We start from the raw sequence: 22994 nt of genomic DNA on the forward strand, positions 1-22994 counted from the left end.
CAGAGGAGACCATGGAGATGCTGCAAGGGCTGGAGCAGCTCTGCTCTGGAGCCAGGCTGAGAGAGCTGGGCTGGTTCAGCCTGGAGAAGAGAAGGCTCCTTAAGGGGAGACCTTAGAGCAGTTTTCAGTGCCTAAAAGGGACAACCAGAAATCTAGAGAGGAACTTCTGCAAAGGCATGTAGGGATAGGACAATGAATGGCTTTAATAAACTGACAGTGGGGAGATTAAGATTAGGTAAGGAATTCTTCACTGCTTTGAGCAGCTTGGTCTAGTGGAAGGTGTCCCTGCCCATGGCAGAGAAGTTGTAACGGATTATTCCAACCCAAACCATTCTAGGATTCTAAGAAGAGCATCAAATTCTGTGACACCTAAGCCGCACAATTCACTGCAGTTCATCTAAAGAAGTGTAATGAGAGCAGAGTTGAGCCTAGTACCAATATTACAGCTTTCAAGCATGATTACATAGCAATTAGCTCACTATCCTTCTGCTTTTCAGTTCTGATCAGTCTTTATGACAGTTGTTATATTTGCCTCTGGCCACAAGGAAAATCACTTATATGTAAGAGAAAAAGGAAGGCAGAACAAGCACAAGCAGGAAACAGACCAACAGAAATTGAGCTTTTAAGATCAGAATACTACTGTTAATACAGTTATAGCTTCTGAGTTAGATGTACTAATTAACAAATAATATTTACTAAGTCGTCTTAAACCACCATGTTGTTTCATCACTAAGGCAGGGTTTCATTACAGCCAGCAGCCTTGCAAGTAGTGCAAAAGAAAATACCTCAGTTACACTGAGGAATTATTTATCAGCAGAAAAATGTCTGTGGATACAGGCTGGGTAACACTGGGAAAGCTAAAACTTGAAGACAGCGACTTATCTATCCTAGGCAGTTCTGTACATCCCTTACCACACATTCCTGGGAGTTAAAGTATCTGCTGGTATCATTTGTTCTGCAGAACTGCAAAAAAAAACACACTCAAAAACTAGCTAGGCATTAAAATTCACATTCTCTGTGGACAGAACACAGAGAAGGGACCAACACAGCGTGCTTGCAAGTGAGTTACAATTATAATAGGATTCCCAGCTGGGTATTTTTTCCTCATAGTCATGACAGAACTAAGCTCCATGGTTGTTCTGCTGCCTAAAATGACCTGAAGGACTCTGGAGACGCATGAGCCTGCTGGCTGAGCTTCACCATAATGGTTTTCTGAAGAAGTGAGAGCTAAAAAACACCTGCAAGATATGGGAAAAGATTGATATGAAGTTTCATTTACTAGAAATCTGCCATCAGGAATTAGAAAAGTAACATAATGGGTAGAGGAAAAAAGGATAAGACTGCAGAAAACAGAAAAAACACTCTACAGAATACAAGAACTTGTTCTACTGTTTGAAAGCCAGAGGCAGGCTTTTCTCCAAACACGTTAGCTTCTGTAAGTCAAAAATGAGATTTCAGAAGGAGAAAATCCACTGATAATACCCATGTTAGGCACTCATGATCCATTACTGGGATCTCCAAGAACTAGTTTTCATCCTTTTTGACCTTGACAGCACACACATATATGGGTAAAAGCTACTCCAGTGACACTGCTTGCTGAAGCCACGGAAGGCTACCAAAATGTGTTCATGGAAATGTTAGCAGAGCTTGGCTGTCATGGATGCTAGATAAACACTCGGTATTTAGTAGCAACCAAGTTACATGATTAGAAAAATCTGTTAATTATTATGATACTAAGATTATCACAAGTTTTAATTTTTAAAACTACAAGATATATTCTATGTTTCATTGTTTCATGTGACAGTGCAGCATTACTGAGCACATCTGTAAGGATCTTCGAAGTGGAAATTCAACATTAACTGATCTTCCTCTTATTTATACTGGACAAATCCAACGGAAAAATCTGTTGGCTAGATGCATCACATAATAGTGACAGGCTGAAAAAATTAAGGCAGAAAGAAGACTGTCAAAAATATTAGAGAAAGCATCAACAAGATGAGGAAAGAAATTTTCTCTTCACAATCTCTTTAATGACATCTACTTAATAAACCCATCAGTGTTCACAAGCTACAAATTGATTTTTAAGGATACGCAGAGGAAAAAAACACAAAGAACAAGCCAACAAACAATGCACTGGTGATCAAGTATAGGATAGAAGACCAATGCAAACAGATTAAGTATATATGAAACTCAAAATGGAAATGGTGTTGGTTCTAAACTGAGTCCTGGAAAGCTGGACTGACAAGTTTAGAATTCAATCAGAACTGGTTAAGATGGTACCAGGGAAGTTATAAACAGAAGTGGGTAGAAGTGCTGCAGAAAGAAGGAGGGTAACAACAACAAGGATATCAGTAATAATAATTACAATAATAAAATCTCCTTGCTACGAAGCCAAGCTAGCATAGAAACAAAGACAAACAACTGATTAAGGAGCAAAAGGAAGTAGAGACATGGCAAAAGAAGCTCACCCGGAATATGAATCAACAGAACAGTGAACCTCAGTGGAAATATGTTGCAGTCATAAGAGAAAATGACTTAATAAATATAGTTTGATAGGTCCATAAATCTCTGAGCTCCATGAGAGTCAATAATTTTATTTAAGAAAAACAAATGTTTGTTTTGATTTGATGGAATCAATATGGGGGTTTCAGAAAGTGAGAGGCCACTGGGACTATTAACAGTGAGAGCAAAGAATTACCCAAAGAACATGATAAGCTGAAGAGTGCCAGCCTGCCAACATTTACATAACTTTAGTAGCATTTCAAGAAGCAAGTCGTACCAAGAAGGACAGAAACTTGGACAGTGTTACTCTTCTAATGAAAGGCAGAGCTCCCTCTTGATGGGAGCTCCAATACAGTCAGGAATAAAATGATGGCTGCAAATGGAAACACAGAAAGGAATTAACTCCCAGAAACCTGAGCAGACCTAGATTAAAACACTAAGTAGCCAGCATATTCTACCTTTAATAGATAATGGATGCTGGTGAATAAAAAAAGCCCTCCTCCCCCTTTAATAATGTGAGAGGACAGGGCCTTCTAGATTTTAAACTGCAATAGAAAAATCTTGGGTTTTTTTGCACAATCCCAGACTGGTTTAGGTTGGAAGGGACCTTTAAGCTCACCCAGTTCCAACCCCTACCACAGGTAGGGACATCTTCCCCTAGAGCAGGTCGCTCCAAGCCCCGTCCAATCTGGCCTTGAACACTGCCAGGGATGGGGCAGCCACAGCTTCTCTGGGCACCCTGTTCCAGTGCCTCAGCACCCTCACAGGGAAGAGCTTCTGCCTAATGTCTAACCTGTATCTCCCTTCTTTTGAGCTTGAAGCCATTCCCTCTTGTCCTGTCACTACACGCCCTTGTGAAAAGTCTCTCTCCAGCATTCCTATAGCCTCCTCTAAGTTCTTCCTGGATCTTTCCATTCTAATGCATTTACTGTCTGTTCTGCTGTTGGTCACCTGCTAATTCATCTGGACTAATTTATCTCTATTTTAAGAAAGAAAGAAAATTGTCATCAGCAAAAATGCAGATCTCTAATTGGGTCAGAAGTCCCTCACTACCTGCTTAATCAAAGAGCCGCTTGTAAATTGTTACTTGCAACTGAACATGGAATTTTAGGAAACAAGGAAAACATTTAAAGAACCCTTTCATTATCGCTGTATCTACTATGCCTATTCACAACAGACATTTTAAGTGCCAGATGCCAGAAGCTGTATATGATGGAGTATAGCATTCTATACCTACAGATCAAGTAATAAGAGACCCTCGTCAGAGGATTTATGATTTACGGTATTACAAGAGAGACTGCTCCAAGGCAGAGCACCTGAGTGCTCTTGAATCATCAAGGCTATACAACAGCACTGGCTTTATAATGGTACACCTGCACATTTTCTCAAATTATAGATGTGCCTAACTACAGGGCACCAAAAATGGCCTGTCCTTTGGTAGACTTTCAGCACCCATAGCCATCGATAACCAGTTTTGGCAGAACAGGCAAAGCTCCACTTTCCAAATTACAGGAAGATACATGTTACAGATACCCATGTTACAGAAATATGCCCTAAGTAATTATTTCTGGCCTCACTGGATTAATTTCTGTTAGTATATGACTACAGCTTTCTGTGATGCTACTTTGCACACACGCAAACAGTAGACGGATTTGAAACATGAGTTAAGGGGAACAAAACATGTAAATTTTAACCTATCACTGAGAAATTTCATCCTGGCATTGAAATTTCATGTCACTCACATAAGATACTTCTCAATAGAATTCAGACATAATGGCAAAAGTGGACAAATTACATGATGAAGCTGAACACTATGTTTCATAATTTGTTTCAATAAGACTGAAAGGGGAAGAAAAGAAGGTGGAAGCTGGACAGAAGGGTCACTTCAAAAGCAGCATTTGTGTTACCAAAATGAGGTATTTTCACAAGGCCTGAGGAGATTTTATGCATAAATGGTTGCAAAGGCAAGCACAGAAAAGACCTTTGGGCTAAAAGCCCTCAGGGTTCTTATCAAAAACAGTGATGTCCCAGCCCAGTACCTACATTTATTGTGAGCCAAAGCGTGCAGCCTACCATCTGCAATGAAGAGACTTCAAATATTTCAATTAAAAATCAGAAACTCACCACGCAAAACAACCGATTCCATTTTATTCACCTTTAGCTATGTTAGTGATAATATGCAGTATTTTAATCACTGCATCCACAGAAGAATGAGCTAATTCCACTTTTATACTGTAAACAAGGCTTCATATAAGGGGAGGAAACAAGGCTGAACTGGAATGTACTACAAACAAAGCAGTTTGAAGAGCAAGAGATGAAAATAATAGTGTGATTTTAAGTATAATTATAGTCCAACCCATGTAAACCAAGTATCTTAAGGGATAGTACTTGTAGTCTCCTAACTTCTACTAGTACTGTAATCCAGAATAACAGAGCACGAGCAAGATGAATGTTTACTTTATGCAGCATGCAGTGGAAACATTAACCAGAGCCCAGCTGTAATAAGATTCTTATGAACCAAGTTTAAATATTCCTTAAGAAAGGCAGCGCGACAGCTAACATGCTAAAAGCAAAGCAGGCAACTTGACAACTTTACTGAGTCAAGCACTTGGTTGTGATTTCAGTATCTTCTATTCTCAGTGGGATATCTGAGCCAAAGTCCTACAGCTGGATGCTCAAAACTCTGGCAATCAAAAACGCCTTTTCCAGTTCCCCACACTGTGTACAATTTAGCACAGGGAAAGAACACCCACACAGTCTATTTTAATCCCATTTTAGCAACTAATTTTCAGAGAATAGTTACATTTATTGGAGGTGGAGAGGAAGTGGCCTAATTTCAGTTGTAGTCCAAAAATAAAATATCCTCTGGAAACATTGAATTTGCTTGCTATAAAAAGTTGCAAAAGCACCAGAGCTTCATCTCAGCACTGAATTAAGATGTCCAAACTCTTTAGTAAAGTTTGCTTAAATTAAAGCTATGTTCTGATTTGGCACACCATTACCTTTCAAAATGTGTTGCCTGTTGATAACAAACCTGCATTTCTAAGTCTCTTTTCATCCAAAATCCAAGTCCCTGCTAAATGATCACACGTGTTATTTATACATAAACAACATCACAGTCCCTAGCAAAGCACAGCCATGTGAGGTGGTAGACTCAGAGGCTGCTCAGCAGAGCACAGCACTGCTACAGGTTAGGAGAGGAAAGGAGGATGAATAACAACATTTCTTTTTGACTTACAGACGGGGGGTGGACAGAGAAAAAGAACACCACACCTCAAGAAAAATCACTAAACTTCATGAAATAACAGCATTTGCTTCAGATACTTCTACCTGTTTGTAGTTTTCCTTCCTCCCAGAGGTCAGAGGAAGCAACTAAACACACACAATTGCCCAGAAGCTAGCTATGTAATCAAAAGGTGACTTAATGCTCTAGCAGCCATCTCCCTTCTATAGTTCAGAGGGGTCACTTCAAGCACCTCTGGCACTAGCGACTCCCACTTGGTGGGATGGAGAATAGAGATTGCAATTGCAAACCAGGGTGCTTTGGTTTCATACATTTTAGAAAGCTACACAATGCACCACAAGACTTGCTTTTTAACCAATATAAGGAACATGACTGTCTAAACAACATCACCTTCATTACAGTATTCAGTCAGAACAGCTACCTGCATTTCACAGAGAAGCAACCAGTTTCCAAGTAAAAGGAATTTCCAATGCATGTTTAGTAGGAAAAGAGAAGGATTTTTTTTTTTAAGTATATTGTACTATAAAAAGTGTAACTTTTCTCCTTTCCACTTCCTGATCATGTAACAGAAAGCCATTTTATTTTATTCTACACCAGTTGTTATGCTGCCTTATGACTGTAATGTCACCTAGCACCATTTCGAGCAATGTCATTTGTCATTTGTGAATCCTTTTTTCATTCTTCTCTCCCTCCTCCCTCTTTCCCTCCCACCCCCAAGAAAAAGCAAACAAAGCCCAACTAGACGGTGGGCATAAGAATGTGATTTCTCTCGGTAAGGTTTTGATTTTGCTTGGGAAATGAACCTAAAAGAACCTGACAAAAAGAGAAGCTGACAGCTAAAGGGAGACCTTTGATTTTAGTGCTACAGTTCACTGATTAGCAGTGCATAATCAATGACAGGATAGATGCCATGGTGGGATACTCTCTATCATGGTATGCCACCTCTAATGAGAGGACTGCTGCTTTCAGTAACACTGTATTATTGACTTGGACTATAGCTTAAGAAAGATCAAATCAGCTCAATTAGGATGTTCATTTGTATTCAGGCCACACCACCCAGAGTTCAGTTACTAGCACTTTGTTCCTGAAGATAACAAAATGTTTGTGCATAATGTATCTTTTCATCCTTTAAATTGTAAAGGTCATTGGATAGGAAGGTATCGCTTTTCTGACTGCTATTCTTCTGAAGCCATTTCATTTTAATCTCCGCACATCTATCATAAGTTATTGACACAGGAAAGCAAGGTAAGAGCAGTTCCTATTTTTAATTCCACCCTCTCACTACTTGTATCCAAAGTCACAGCAACAGACTTATAATTCCCCATTGGAAATAAATATGGGCTCATTTACAGACTTGGTAGAAATTTTCTACTCATAAAGTCATTTCCTCTGGGAGAAAGTGAATTAATAGGCCTTTAAACTCAACAGGAGTAATTTTCTTTGGTTCTCTTCTGCCTGATCATAAAGGCCAATGAACACCTACACTGGATACAAACACATTTCTTCAGGTCCATATAGCATTTGGTAGGATCAAATGAAAAACTCTGATGAAAAAAACATTAGCTCTCTCAGGAGACTACTCATTTACTATTCAGTTGAAGTGTGTAAACATTTGGGAGGAGAGTGTGGGTTCACAGACTTAGCAAAGATTACAAGCACTTTGTTTTTAATCACTCTAAAGCATTTTTTGAAACATTTGTCCAATGCTACCCTTATATAACAGTGACAATGTCCTGCTCGCTAGCAAGGACTTTTCACAAGGGCATGTAGTGACAGGACAAGGGGGAATGGCTTTAAACTAACAAAGGGGAGATGGAGATTAGACATTAGCCAGAAGTTGTTCCCTGTGAAGGTGCTGAGGCGCTGGCACAGGGTGCCCAGAGAAGCTGTGGCTGCCCCATCCCTGGCAGTGTTCAAGGCCAGGTTGGACGGGGCTTGAAGCAACCTCTCTAGTGGAAAGTACCCCTGCCCGTAGCAGGGGACTGGAACTGGATGAGCTTTAAAGTCCCTTCCAACCCAAACCAGTCTGGGATTCTATGATTCACCCAAGACATTCCTTGCAAAGAACTCTCTATCTTTTTGTACAGGTGCCTCAACATTATACTCTGTAGCATTCTTTATTAACAGGTTAGACTCAAGAGTTTAATTTTAAATCATTTCTTGTATAAGAGTCGCAAATGGGTTGACAGTACAGTGAAATCAGAAATAAGCAAAATAAACGGTTACTAATATTAGGACCACTACTTGAAAAGACATGTGCATATGCTAATCTTTGGGGAAGAGTCATCCTTAAATAGGTTATTACTGCCTTTTAAAATAAAGCTGATCTTTACTGAGACTTCAAATTTGGGTCTATGGTTATTCTCAGTAATCATCTGAGACAATCTCTGTTATGAAATCATCATCTATGCCATAACAGCTACTGCATCATGTAACCATGTTATAGAGCACGCAGCATGACAACATAATGACGACAGCTATGGAGTTCAGTAATGTCTGGTATAAAGCAAGAAATAATGCCCATTCATCTATTTTCGCAGCAGTAGTATGGCTCACAGCACCTAGAACACAAATGACAGGTATTAGATGAGACAAACAGTGAAAGCACATGCACAAAAGCAGCTAGAAACTCCAGAACTGATTCTTCATATTTCCTAGGACTTAAGTATCTTCTCTTCTAGGACACACCAGATTCTCTCGGTTCTCTATGGATGCTATCAATAGAATAGACTTTTACTTATAATGTATTTGACCTTTTCCTCTATTTTTAATCACACACCTACATTTTAATCTTGTATGTATAATTTTAATTTTGTAATACCTTACAAAAGGCATCATCTACCATTGCCACTGAGGGAAACGCAGAACGGCCAGTAAAAGCACTTCTCCTACAAATGCCAGGAAATTTTATCACAGCCATTTCCACTTCCCTGAACGTCTCCAGATAGAGCTACATTTTCATATTGTACCCATAGAAAATGCAGCACCTCTCCAGGATATACATAAATTGTTTTAAGGTTTCTTTCTAGCCATTTCATTTGGGTTTGCTTCTTATTAGCAAATAGTTCAGGTAAGAACATAATAAAATGTAGAACAACTGCTTTATGATTTGTCATTTCAATAAGCTAATTAAATACGTAACAAATAAATACTAAGTCCTAATAAGTGATCTGGTATCTACGCCTAACATTTAAGCCAGCTTCCACCCCCAATAACTTGGTTTGGATACAACAGGTCTTTGAAAACACAATCAGTTTTTATTTTGACTTTACTCACACATTTCTCATAACGGTGGCAAGTCAGAGCTATTACAAAGCGTGCATACTTTTCCTGACTTTAATTAATCTTTCTCCAGCTTCACTAGTAACACCTTGTACCTTAAGTTAACATACTGTACTATGCCTGTACATCTGCTTGCTCAGATTATAGTATCAGGCACTGTAGCAGCTTTTAGCTCCCACTGAGAGCTCAGGCTGATGTGAACATACATTAGGATATGATACACAGAATCTTTCTAAAACCACCACCCATTTGATAATTCCATGTCCTGTGGTAACATCAGTGTGCTCCTATGGAAATCATGATTCACTTGGCTACAAATACACATCTTTTCCCCTGAAAAAGAGGCATGATTTAGCATAATTTAGGGTTGGTCTTTTTTTTTTCATTTGCAAGTGTTGCCAAGAATTAGTTAAAAATTGTCCGTTTTCTGCAGGGATCTGGAAGATGACCTCCAAGGCCTATTACCCTCTCTATGAAATCCTATTGCAAATATCCATATTCCCCCTCTGATCTCCACATTATTATTGACTGGTCTCCCATAGAAAGCATATTTCAAGATAATTAATCACTTGGTTCTTAAAGCATGGAATGTTTTATTAATAACTTGCAATACACATGGCTGTTCTATAAAGCAGAACACACCTGCATGTTTTTCTTTCTGGTTAAACCTCCACAAGCCCTCAGAGACAGATACACATTCTCACAGCTTGACAAAATGATGATGCTACTCTAGCAGGATGATAGATAGTGCTGAACAAACTGCACTACTGGAATGGACCAATTCAACAGATACTGTACAGACAGCAAAAACATGTTACCAACACAAAAAGACTGATCATACAAAGGTACAAGCAGTATTTTTTTTCTTCTAGGAAAAGGATACCTGTATTATCATTTACCTTTTCCTATGCACAGGAAGTACTGCAAAAAATTATACCATTCTGCATGTAATACTCATACATGTGAGCATCCTTAATTCCTGCAGCAGGCTACAGACAGTTGGTGCAAACTGGAGCATAGCAGAGACTGCTCTAATTCAGAGACAGAAAATCCAGTAGTAAATTTACTGAAGAACTGCAATTAGCAGCTCTTCTGCGACTTTCTCTTGACTCTAGGGTTACTTCTCATTTCAGACCGCAGCATGGCCTATGACCACATACACCTGGTAGCACATTTAGGATAACCAACACTATTTCCTAAGGCAAACAGCCATAACATGTCATCACCCTGAGCACAAAGCACCCACCCATCCTCTTCCCCTTCTCTCCACTGTGGATGTCATGAGGATATGACAACAGACAAATGTTGCCAACACTGCAACAAGACTACAAGCCCAAAAAGTGCTCTCACCAGGATGCGGTGTCATTACACAATGTTCCATTATGGAACAGGCAAGTGCAACAGCACATGAGATATTGCCTACAGCATCCATCAACTGCGTGTCTCAGGAACTTGAACTGCAGCTGGATGGGAAAACTGGTGATGCCCCAGGGGTGAGGGATGCCTCCACCATTGCTTCCTGCAAGGAAGACACGCATGTTCTTTTAGATAAAGTCCGAGTTTAAATTATGATATCACATGCTGATTGTTAAGAATTTGACCTGATCTACAGTGTATCCTGGTGACTAAAACTCTACATATCTACAAACTTCAGGTGATAAGAAAGCAACATTAATTACCAGAAATTCTCTTTTAGTGAAAGCTATGGTAACTGCTAAGAACCCTGCATAACAATAAGGTACTGCACTACCTGCTAGAAACTGAAGGCAACAGTTATCTATGCTGATTATTACAATTGTGTAAAAAGCTCTACTTATAATTACAATCCTATGGCCAGTCTTCATTCTACCTTACAGAACCTGCTGGTCTCTATAGCATGGGGTCAGAATAACAATACTGAATACCATGTAGGAGTCCACAAATTCAATTAAACTGCTTACTACCCATTCTCTGTTAAGCGTTCTCTCTAACTAGTTGAAAGAAAAATGTGATCTCTGTATCACCACAAGTAGCAGCAAAAGACAGAGAGGAATGCAAAAGACTTAATAGCTGACTGATTAAATCCTAGATATGTCAGTAGTTACCTCTGAGATGCTGTGTTAAGAGTACTAAAATGACATGTCAAAAAAAACCAAACAAACACCTAACAACATGGTGCTTATATATAAAATGGGAGAAGGAATGGAGAAGGAAAGAGAAGAATGATGACCTAAGTAATTTTACCCTTGATTTCTAGAAAAATAGTGGCAAGTATTAATTTTTATGTTCCCAACAAGCAAGGTGACAGCAGCCACACTTTATTTGTCAAGAACAAATCCTACATACATATAAAGACTGTTTTTCTATATGTGACAGTAGATCTTTTGTCTTCCTTCCCAGAAGTGGTAGAAAAGTGTTCTAAATCAAGACCTCAGTACAGCCTTGAGGACTTCATGTAAAAGTTTCATAAGTAACCTGGGAAAATAGCAGGGGAAAGCAAAACACCTCAAAAAGTTAGAGGTGTGCACATACACCTCTGTATTCACAGTTAGCATGGACAGAGATCCTAAATGGAATTACAGGATATGCAATATCATCACTGGTAAGAAAAAACTAAGGAGAAAGATTGCTATTAAGCGCAGAGGTGACACAAAGCTGGCTTCAGCAAATATACTGGAGAAAAAAATTATTATCAAACTGAAGAAATTATCTAAGAAACAAGATGTGTAAGAGTTACACATACAGATAGGAATAATCAACTGCACTAACAGAAGATGAGGAAGGACTGGTTAACAGCCGTTGGCCAGAAAGCAAAAGGTATCACAGGCTGAGTAGGAATTAGAGCTTTCATCCTATCAGGGGAAAAACAAAGTCAACTGGGATGTATGAACATGAAGATTATAGCCTTTTCTCTGGCCCCCAGAACTGGCAAAGCCTCAACAATACTGCTATATCTCACTGTGGGCATCATGCCTCAAGGAAGAGGTGGATTACGAGAGGAACACTTCATGAGAGGGCACTGAGAAGGATGTGAGATGCAGAAATCAATATGGAAAAGAGCATAGCCCGCACTGACAGAAGTGCCTCAATCTTCATGGTGTAGTGGAGCAACTTGCTGGTTTCAGTCACATTGGAGAGGAGCCCTGCCTCACTTGCCACTAATTTTGTCTCCTGCTGACAGTTTCACTGGAAGCATGCAGGTCTGAGTGAGCTGGTTTCTCTGCCTTAGCATTCTGGTGAGCAGGGCCGTGCCAATGCAAAGAAATCCACTTTAGCAAGTTTAAAGCAGAAACCAGTGCCTTTCTCTAGTTCACTAACAATTCAAAGGAAAACAGGCTTCAGGCTATCACAGTCCTCAGGGCCTAAAACAGCCACAGACCTGTGAAACTGCAGTAATTTCTGCAGGTGTGAATAAACCAGTCAGAAGCTGAGCAAAACTGTTACTGAACTCACTTCTGGTATTAAAAGTGAACTGACAATAACTGAACTTTGCATTAAGAAACAAGTCAGAACAGGAGATCTAAATGCACAGGGGGAAGCTCAGAAGGAGACTTTAACACCAGCATTGCATCCTCACCTCCCAAATTCCCCTTTAAAAACATACATCCATACCTGGACATAATTTATGGGTAGCTAAAGTTGCTTTTTCTCTGAGCACCACTTGTAAGCTGCAGTGAAAAAAAAACAGCTCAGCTCTTCCCTTTTATGTTAAATTGTCAGGAAAAAGACAGTAATATAGTTATATCTCGTCCTTGAATAAGGATCTTTGATGCTGCTATGATTAAAGTACCCAGCAAATGCTGAAAAGCAACATGAGAAAAGAAAACAAACAACTGAAGTAGTAAATGCTTCTACATAAGCTCTGTAACACATACAAAAACTCACCTGAAAGATGAGGCTTAAATGCACCATGTATCTACAAAATGGTAATTCCTGGAGGAAGGAAAATAATCAAATACTAGAAAGCAAGACATTTCTGTTTGCCACTGCAAAAGCAACCTGTCGCTTAGAGATTAATGAATAAGCTTTCTGCTTGCCACATAAGAAGCTGGTTCTTCTTTGAATAATATTAATACTAGGTAGAAAAGTAAATGAAGAAATTCCCTTCTTATCAAGTGGTAAGACAATGTGAAACACATTTGAATAGGAAATAAATACAACTCTATCACAGTATGAATGCTGCCACAGAGAGCAACCTTCTGAGCTAAGAGCTCACAAAGAAGTAAACCAAAAGGAAAACAGTTTTCTGTGCAGAAAGCTTCTATTATTTATTCACTTTTATTCAAACTGTATGGTCCCTGCAGGGACAAATGTTAGCAGGTAATTAACTAGCAAGAAATAAATTAAACACAAAAAGAAGAAATATTTGTGAAGACATTTACTCCTTGCAAAGCAGGAACAATCAGACAATGGAATGATAACTAAAGGTTTGATGCTCTCATTCCCTGGTGTCAGAATCTCCCCTGGATTCTACTGCAGTGATTCTGAGAGTTCCTAAAGGTCAAGATTTCTTACAGTGTATCTGATTGTAAAATCCTTGATGAGAAGGAAAAGGGACTATGTCTGGAAACATTTTCCTCCAAAGGGTTTGCAGAAAAATCAGCTCTGAAGGTGTTCCATTTTAGTCTGGGAAACAGCAACTGGAGTTTCCATTATGTACCTACATTCCTTTTAAAATAAGCTAAGCATCCCAAGGTTATGAACTTACATAGTTGTTGCTCTGTGCACCCTTGAATGGCTATGCAATGTGTATGTACACATACACATGCGCTTACTATGAAAAGGATACAGAGAGTGCTGGTGATTTTTAACAGTTTTACTAATATCTACTAGTCTAAGTGAAGAAATAATGGTGGGGGTGAGAGATAACGTAACATTTCCTATGAACTTCTGTGCTAATGCTGTTGGAATTCATTTTAGAAAATTCAGGCTAGAAGTCCCTTTGCTTCTAAGCTTAAATATTCAAAACCATTTTCTGAATAAAAGGTGTTCTTGGATAACTCTTCAAAAATTACAAGGGGGTGCACTAGGTGTACTACAACCTGTCTAATTTGGTCTATACTGCAAGGCACGCAAGCAAAGAAACAGTAGAGAGCACATGAAATACGTTTTGCAAACCAAAACACAATGATGACCAACAGCAGGACGTTTCACCAGGTAGTTTGCCATTCTTACACATCTTACTCTAGTCTTCCTACCTAAGACTGCAGGCCAAGAAATCAATCCCAGGTATTAGACCCACTTCCAGCAGCACTGCCAAATCCATGGGGGTCTCATTTGCTTTGGCCGAGTGAACCAAGGGTAGAGAAAGTTTCTGGTAATGGACTGATGTAGAAGGCATTTCTTAGCATGTGATTTTATTTTCCTGTCACCTGTTTGCACATATTAAAAATGAACATTATACAGAATAGAAAGGGAACAGCTAAAGATTCTCTAATAACAAGGCAAAAGAACAGTCTGTTCTCAGCTGGGCTTAGACTCTTGATCCCACCTTCATATTTCTCATTCTGTATCCTATTAGGACATAGTTAACATTAAATGGAAATTTGTTTTCATTGTGTCACTAAATTTTAGAGACTGTTATACTTGGAAAGAATACTAGCAACTGATGGGGTTGGGGGAAGTCGTCTTAAATCTGCCAGTATACTGATAAATGTTAGGGTTTCAATTCTTACTGACTTAAACTTTCCAAACAATAACGGAGATAAAAGCCACTTTACCCACTTCACAGTAAAGGAATGATAAATGTGTAATACAACATTTAAATTGGTTACAAGTCCAGGTTAAAGCTGTTTTCTCTGTACACATTTATTATTTTCCTAAAATGAATTCCTATGGTAGAATGATGCCAACACACTACTAGAACATAGCATGACACTGCCCTAAGTCCCTGTGTAAATCCCCAAAAAGTCACATCGGATGAGCTTGTTCTGCCACGTTCATTTTGTCATGGTTAGTGTTTACATAGAAGAGATTTAGACAGTTTTAATTAAATACCATAATACAGAAAGATATTAGTGCCAGGATACATTCATATTAACTACGGCATTAACGCTGCCCTCGTACCATGTGGTATTAGCTGCTTTTGCTGCCACAACTGCTGCTCTGCATTTAATATTCTATATGTATATGTTGCTATTGTTGGCATCGTGTGAATCACTAAATGGAAGTGAAGATTTCTGCCAAATGTACCCTATTAAACACTGGAGCCCACGCTTCCTGGGTAGTCTGACACACTAAAGGGCATCATAAGTCCAATGAATCATATCACTGAGAAGGTTACAAAGTAAATTAAATGTCAGAGATGTAAGTCTATTGATTGTAATTTAGTACAGATGATAGACTACTAATTAATAACTACAGCTGCCTGTGAAGAGGCATTGCTGCCTTTCCACATGCATTTATTCTTTTCATTTACTTTAGTTCTACGCTATGCTTGGTGCAAGCTTCATTTCCCTCACTTGCCATCAGGGCAGGGGAGCCTCCCTTACTGCATTAGGCAATGCCAGGCCCTAATCAAACACCTACCAGCCTCGTGATGTTCAGGCTTTTTCACTGTCTGGAAATAGTATTTGAGCTGGCAGTACCAATAATTAAAAATAAAACCAAAACAATATCCCATTACCCATTTCATATCTTACATCTTCTTTTAAAGAGGGACGGATGTAATTTAAGCACAAGAAGGTTTCTTCATAGCTAAACGTGTGCCCACAGAACCTCCACAGACATCAAGCCAACCTGCAGTGTATGTTTTTTATGGAGTATAAAAATTGAAATTTGAAAATATGAACAATATTCTCAAACACTCGAGTAGCTTTAAAATACTCCTGCTGTTTGTTAGGGAAAAAAAAATAATCTCAAAATAGTAAGTTCATTTAACTCTAAACTATATAGATATTTCACTAAAAACCATCTAATATTTACAACCCATGTTTCCAAGATTACTTTTTTCCCCATCAACTCTTAGATCACTATTAAGCATGACCTTTCTGTTCACCATCACTGTCCTATCTGGCAGGGTAGGCAGGTAGAGTTATCCCAGTGTTTATAAAAAAACCACCCTATTGCAGCATGTTTTAAAGTATCTTTTTCTAGGTCTAAAAAGAAGAAAACCAGGCGGAGTTGTTATAAATGCACTCCCAAATCAGTGCTGATCTGGCCAGAGTTGGGAACAGGAGCTGCAAGGCAGAGAGCAGATACTCTGCCATAAATAGAACACAAGGCTGTCCCATCAGGAGTTACAAAAAGAATGGGACGCTGCATGAGCAGTGACATGGCAAGACAGACATATGTGCTCGCCTCTGGTCCTTTAAATGTAAGTAGAACCCAGCGTCATGAAATTAGATCATGTCACACATTTCTTAATACTGCTGGCACTGATTTAATGTTATGGCTGGTCATAAATGTTCATTGATAGATCTCCTTAAAAACTGAAGATGTAGTTTATATTTGAGAGTTTGGGGTTTTTTCCTCTTCAAGCAAAGAAGAAAATTTCCGTCTAAAAGAAAAGAAACGAAGACCAGATCCAAGCCAAGAGCAATGCCAACCTGACAGACAATTCCACCCCAGAACTCTGCTGCTCTGGAAGGAAATGGCGCTGCAAACACTTCACCTTCACAAGGAAGACAGAAAGAAATCCTTCCCCCTGAACCCCTTCCCCATACTTGCTCTCACTTCAGTACCATGATACTGACATGAGGAGATGCATCTTTAAAAGGAAATTTTTAGGAGAGCCCCAGTGGCTTAACCCAAATACCACTAACTGGTAACATTGCAGTGTTCTGCATTATATATTTTGTTAGACGAAACTGGTTCTTTTTTAAATCTTCTTTTTGATTAGATATTTACAGATACCTTTACTCTTGATGGGTGTTTTGAGCCTTTGTTCTGCAAGTGCATCGCTCAGAGGATAATAAAGACAGACTTTGGGTATGAGAACCACAACTTCTATTTTTGTCCCACAAAACCATCAGTCCTCAAACTGAGGTTAAAAGGTGCCATAAATCAAAGCTACTAATGCACACATAATCCAAATAGCCTCTTTCCATTCCAGGTGTCAGCATGGGCCAACTGGGCAGCTGCTGTACCTGTGTTCATGTGTCTTTCATTTAATGATGTTTCATTTAACCTGTATTATACTTCATAAGGGTTAATTTTAAAATTATTCTTCTCTTGTTAGCATCTTTGCCAAGTAATTTAGCTTGATATTGATAAATGTCTTACTTTTCTCAATATAAAAGGACTTGCCAGAGCTAAAAAATTCTCTGAGGTGACCATATACAGCTACATGACAAAAGAGACTTCTGTAAATGAACACCATTATGCTATGACTGTGTCTGTGCTAAGAAACAGCTCACAAAAGGAGCATCCCACTCAGTACATCAGCTGCATATTCTTGTCAAACACAGTTGTATCTCAGATACCCTCACACACCTTCATGAAAGATAAGAATGTGTACATACAGGAAAAGATGATACATAATTTGAAGCTTCACTCCTTGGCCTGGGTTTTTTCGTTGTTTGTAAACTTTTGAGCACTTTCTCTGAGAAAACAGTATGTTTCGTAAGGAGAAATTGACACAAAACCCCTTTGTTATATAAACTACATGTCAAAAGAAAACCAAAATGCTAAAGGAAACGAATGAATTTTTAATACTTGCTTGTGTTTCATCCAAATTCCACTGCCAGCACTTACTGGCTGGGAAGCAGAACAGCTAAATAACTCTACACGAAATACTAAACTACAATTTCCTTTAAGGAGGCCCTAACTGCAGCCCCTTCTGCACACCCATCCCGAGTGCTGGCTGCCCCAGGGCAGGCAGTGGTTTTGTTGCAGTCTTACAGCATATGACAGCTGGCTCTGCCTATCAGTTATCCTAGAAAGGTTAGTTAGAAAGGACCTTAAACGTCACCCAGTTCCAACCCCAGGACTGCCAAGACCACCACTAAACCATCTCACTGTAGACGAGGGCCTGATCTACACTTTGGAATTTAGGCTTTTTGAAAGTTATAATGTCATGTGACACACTTCTAGTTTAATTCTTACTTACAGAGCTTAACTCAAAGTGTGCTTATTTAGGAATAAAGATGACAAAGCCTACATTCAATGTCTAATTTTTAAACAGAACTAAGAGAATCATGCTGATCTGTAATTATTCTTGTATTGAGATACCATGAGTTTTCAAGCCTTCCACAAAAATAGGTTATTTTTTTTGCTGGTAACTAAGACCTTCTCAGGGGGTGTAGAGGGCATACTGGGGGTGTGTGAGGCAGTGCAAAGATACCAAGTAATTAATCACTGTCATTTCTTTCCCTCTGTCCTTTCAGGCAACCGATTCTGTGCATCTGCATCACCTTTAACACTGGGGGAAAGAATGGGGAGGCATAATGGCGCTAAGCTCCTCTTTCCCTTCTCCTGCATAAGGAGGCAAACCAACACGAATCGCTTGTGCACTTAGCAGATTTCCCTGCACTTGTGACCTGGCCCCATGCCACCCTGTCCCAGGGAAGAGAAGCTGACCTGAGCAGAGACCCTTCTCTCTGGAGAGCAGCCCAGAAATCACATCTTTAAAGCGCCTGCCAGCATAGAAAGGGGCAGTCAGTCACCAGCTGGGTGTTGTGATGTGCAAGAAAACAATGTCTGTGCTCACCAGGTACAGCCAGCAGCTCAGGTTTATAGCTGACAGATTGCCTGCCTGAGAAATTAAGACACTCACCTTCATTGTGCCTGGCAGATTTCTTCGGCTCCAAAGGACATTTAAATTTCTGCAGGTACGTACACTGCAGTCTCTTGGATAGGCACCACTGGCCCATCAGAGAATCTAATTCACAAAACCAAAAACGCACAGCTATACCATGGTGAGCAAAGCTATCTGAAGCAATCAAGGTCTGTGATTTGACAAGTGTATCAGGTCATAGGATATCATTTCATTCTTCTAATTACATTAGGGACAAAGTTTGTTTCACGTCACGGGCACACTGTGTGACCAGTAAAGCCAGGAGTGGTCAGGTTATGGGGACAAATTATTACCATCCAATTGAAAACTCAATTAAACAATACCAGTGTTACACAACAGCCCAAAATGAACTTAGTGGTAAAACACAGGTCTTAACAGGAGTGTTATGAAAGTTTCCGATGTCAATCAGACAATTAATATTCTTCAAACTCTGCAATCATCAAGGTATTTATAATTTGGCTTGGAAAATTCAGTTAGCATCTCATCAGAGCCTCCTGAGGGTCTCTGGAATCTGTCCCAAGAGAGATCCTTCAAACACTGTTCCTCACTTAACATATGGGACGACTAAGGTGCTCACTACCACACTGCTTCAATCTTTATGTAAGTGTGTTTTTGGGAATAAATTATTTCTGCTTTTTTCCTGCATTTCTGCACTTCGCATGTTCTCCACCTTGCACTGGTATTACCACAAAACACTCTCAACGTCAATTTAGACATTAAAAAGTTCTTCCCTGTGAGGGTGCTGAGGCGCTGGCAAAAGGTTCCCAGAGAAGCTGTGGCTGCCCCATCCCTGGCAGTGTTCAAGGCCAGGTTGGACACAGGGGCTTGGAGCAACCTGCTCTAGTGGAAGGTGTCCCTGCCCATAGCAGGGGGTTGGAACCGGATGAGCTTTAAGGTCCCTTCCAACCCAAACCATTCCATAAATTTAATACAGCTATTCTGCTCCACATTCTCCATTAAGTTAAATAGTTATATTTGGCACCATCTTGCATAGCCCTGACCCTTTGGTTTCATCACATTATTTAACATGAGACACAGTTGAAGAGAGACACTGCTTGATGTATGCTGCCTCCAAATTATTTTCCGACAGTCTCTATCTCAATTGTCACATCTTCTTTACACTTACTTTCAACTGCCTTCCTCTAGGGTACTCTATTCTCTCCTTACAAAACTCCTTTTCAGGGTCACATACCCAACAACCTGTGAGCAATCAAGGACAACTGTCTACCAATGTGACTGGCTGTAATCCCAACTCTGCATACCCCCAGATACTGTGAATGCTCATTTTAGGACAAATAATATTCTTGGGTTTGAATTTGCTTTGCTTAATGGCATGATTACGTTAACACCACTTAGCATCTTTACAAGTTACAGCTCCTTTATGCAGACCTCCATTTCCTGGGCCAGATCTTTCATCTCCAGACCTATTCCTAGAGCATACACTTCAAGACCTGTCATAACACTTAAAATTCATTAAAGAACGTGTGTTATATCCTTCCCCAAGCCTTCAGCGGCAGAGTGCATGCTGATGACCTTCACCCTTAGGTAACAGCTGCCTCTAATCAGTATTCCTAGTAGTTTGCTCCTATTTATTGCAGTCTTTCCTCTGTTTTAAAAACATTATTCCAATCACTAAAAATACAAGTCTCCCAAGTTCTGTAAAGAAAGCAGTTATATGCTTCTGTTAGTGTATCTCTTGGGGCAGCAGCAGGCTTATAAACTCAAGTGTCCAACACTGTTAATTTTAAGCTCGTTTTCTGAAGAGAAATTGCTTGTACTTGTTAGCATCTCTGCTTTAAGATAAATAATAAGGGGGAGTTGGTTTATTTGCTTATTTTTATGGGATTAACCTTATTCCCAGTACTCCACTTGAGAAGCTGAACTAAAATGATTACAATATACACACACTTTTTAGTCTAGTATTTTTTTCCCCCATGTTGAAAAGAAATTGCCAGTCCCCCCACCATTAAGTCCCGCTATACTCTCATTCCCAGCAGAACGCTGTAGCTTGTTTTCCACACAAACTAATCTGGCACAAAAAAGCTGAAGATGAATTACCTTTTCCTAACCTTCTAGCAGAGTGCCGTATGAGACCTTATCACTAAAAGGAATTAATATTAAAAGGCATTAAAATTATAAAAGGAACACTGCAATACTCTTCCAATGGGCACACCTGTAAATATCCATTACAAGGGTACTCTAATTACTTAATGTACAATGAAAGTATCTGAATTCATCCTCAGTAACATTTATAATTCAAGAGACATCGCAGACACAATAATCATTAATATCACATCTGTAAGTAAGAACAGTCTGACTGAGACGAATTCTTTCTCCAAGGCTGTATTTTAAGTCCAGAGTAGGTATTCAATAATGTAGAGCTGTACCTGCTGGCCACAACTCTGCTATATTTAGGATTTCCCTGGATGCTCAACTGAGGAAGTGCTTTGACACAGAGGGATAAAGCAAACAAGCCAAAACAGCTACTGAGAATTCAGAACAGAAACCCAATGAAAAAACCCTTCGGTGCTCAAACAGGATAAAATCTGTATTACCATCATTTGAATGCATTCCAATAAACAGCGAAAGCTTGCAGAATGCTAGTACTGTTCTTCAGTAATAGTCTTTCTCAACACTACTAGAAATCAAGGGACCACCTAACCTTGTCTGAAAACCTTCCTGGTTCACCTTGTGTTCTGTCCCGGTATTGTTTAGCGGCTGGGTCAGAGGAATAATAAGAAAGTATTCAGGCATGAAAATTCTTTTTGTTTTACTAACTGAAATTTTATGGTTCTAAGAAGAAACATTTTAATCAGGCCCTAGCAACAAGAAGGTTCTGGCTCCCAGGCATGCCTGCCAGCACTCAGCAACACTGGCCAAGTGTATGGAGCCTCCCAGGGCAACACAAAAGATGTGCATCAGGCAGCTCGTTTTGCCAAGCATCTTCTTATGTCCGAAGCATCACAAATATATCATCTGTTCTGGAATACCACATCCTTCACAAACTGGTTTCAACCTACCAGAAATTCAGCTGTAGAAGCCAGGTTTGGAGTTGGCATAGCTATTCCCTGGAACTCAGCAACGGCTTCCCAATTCTTACGGGATCAAATTAGTTTCAATAGCAAGCTTTCATATATAATAAATTAAGGTTCATTCCATCCCACCCACAGAGAAATAACATATGGCAAATAACACATTATGCCGAGTCCCATTGAAGATCTATTGCACATACTTTAAATGGCAGGTGATACAGAAACCTTACGACAGTACTCTATACAAATGTAACCTTTGATGTTAATGATTTAAACCCATATTCATACATGCTTTAATTTCTAGGAATAATTATGCAATTGATAGCTCCATCTGGCTCGAGATGCCTGATGACACTTTTGTAATCAAACATTCTCATCAGCCTTCAAACTGGGCGAGATTTTTAATATTAAAAGCATTCTGCAGTCACCCATTAGTTGTGTCAGCTGACTGGTGATTTAGCCCCAGGGTGACACTTGTGGTACCTGAAGGAAGCTATGACTGCTGCTATCTTGCTGTCAGTCACCCTGCACAGACAATCTCAAATAAGTCATTCCACAGAAAGGGCCACATTTTCCCCCAGTTTCGTTGGATAAGCAATTTGGGAACCCAGAGATCCCATACTACAATCCTAATAGCCAAGTCACTATGATGCCATATGCCTAGCTCTTGGCTTGGATTTGTCCAAGCCAAAGGCTTCTTTAAAGGTCACTGAACAGTCCCATAACAGAATAAAGAACAGGACTGTCCTCAGCAGTCAGGAAATATATGTGCACAAGCATGTATCAGCTTGGCCAGGAGAAGCGAAAAAGATTAAAGAGACCACAGCTTCACCCCAGCAATCCTGCGTAGCAGGTATAGTTCTAGGTCCAACTTACTGGGGTGATACCTGTTTAGCTTTATCTGACACCAACATGTTATTTACTTCATAGCAGAACCCCAGGCATGAGCAGCAACACAGTGTTTCCTTTGCCACCAGCCTTCTGTGGATGCAAGTCATTTGAGGGAAGATACACAGCCACTCACAGAGACTTTCCTCCTCACCAAGCCACAGTCTATGGGAGTATCTGGTCCCCTCTGCTTCAAGGGAACAACCCAGCTCTCAAGGGCACCCTGGTACTCTGGATTAGCTACAGCCCAAGCAGCTCACCTCCCCCTCATTCTCGGAATGATTCATTCTTCTAAATCAGAAGATTGCATTCTGACTTGTTCCTAACCAAC

At 39.7% G+C, this 22994-nt stretch overlaps 1 protein-coding gene across 3 annotated transcripts in view; it reads right to left on the reverse strand.

The window, feature by feature from the left end:
• CNTNAP2 (contactin associated protein 2) overlaps positions 1–22994 on the reverse strand; it is a 1014729-nt gene that overhangs the window by 719404 nt on the left and 272331 nt on the right. The window lies entirely within an intron of this gene.

Source organism: Pezoporus occidentalis, unplaced genomic scaffold, assembly GCF_034315485.1.
Source record: "Pezoporus occidentalis ecotype Australia unplaced genomic scaffold, CSIRO_AGI_Poc_V1 ctg28, whole genome shotgun sequence".
Taxonomy (NCBI): Eukaryota; Metazoa; Chordata; class Aves; order Psittaciformes; family Psittacidae; genus Pezoporus; species Pezoporus occidentalis.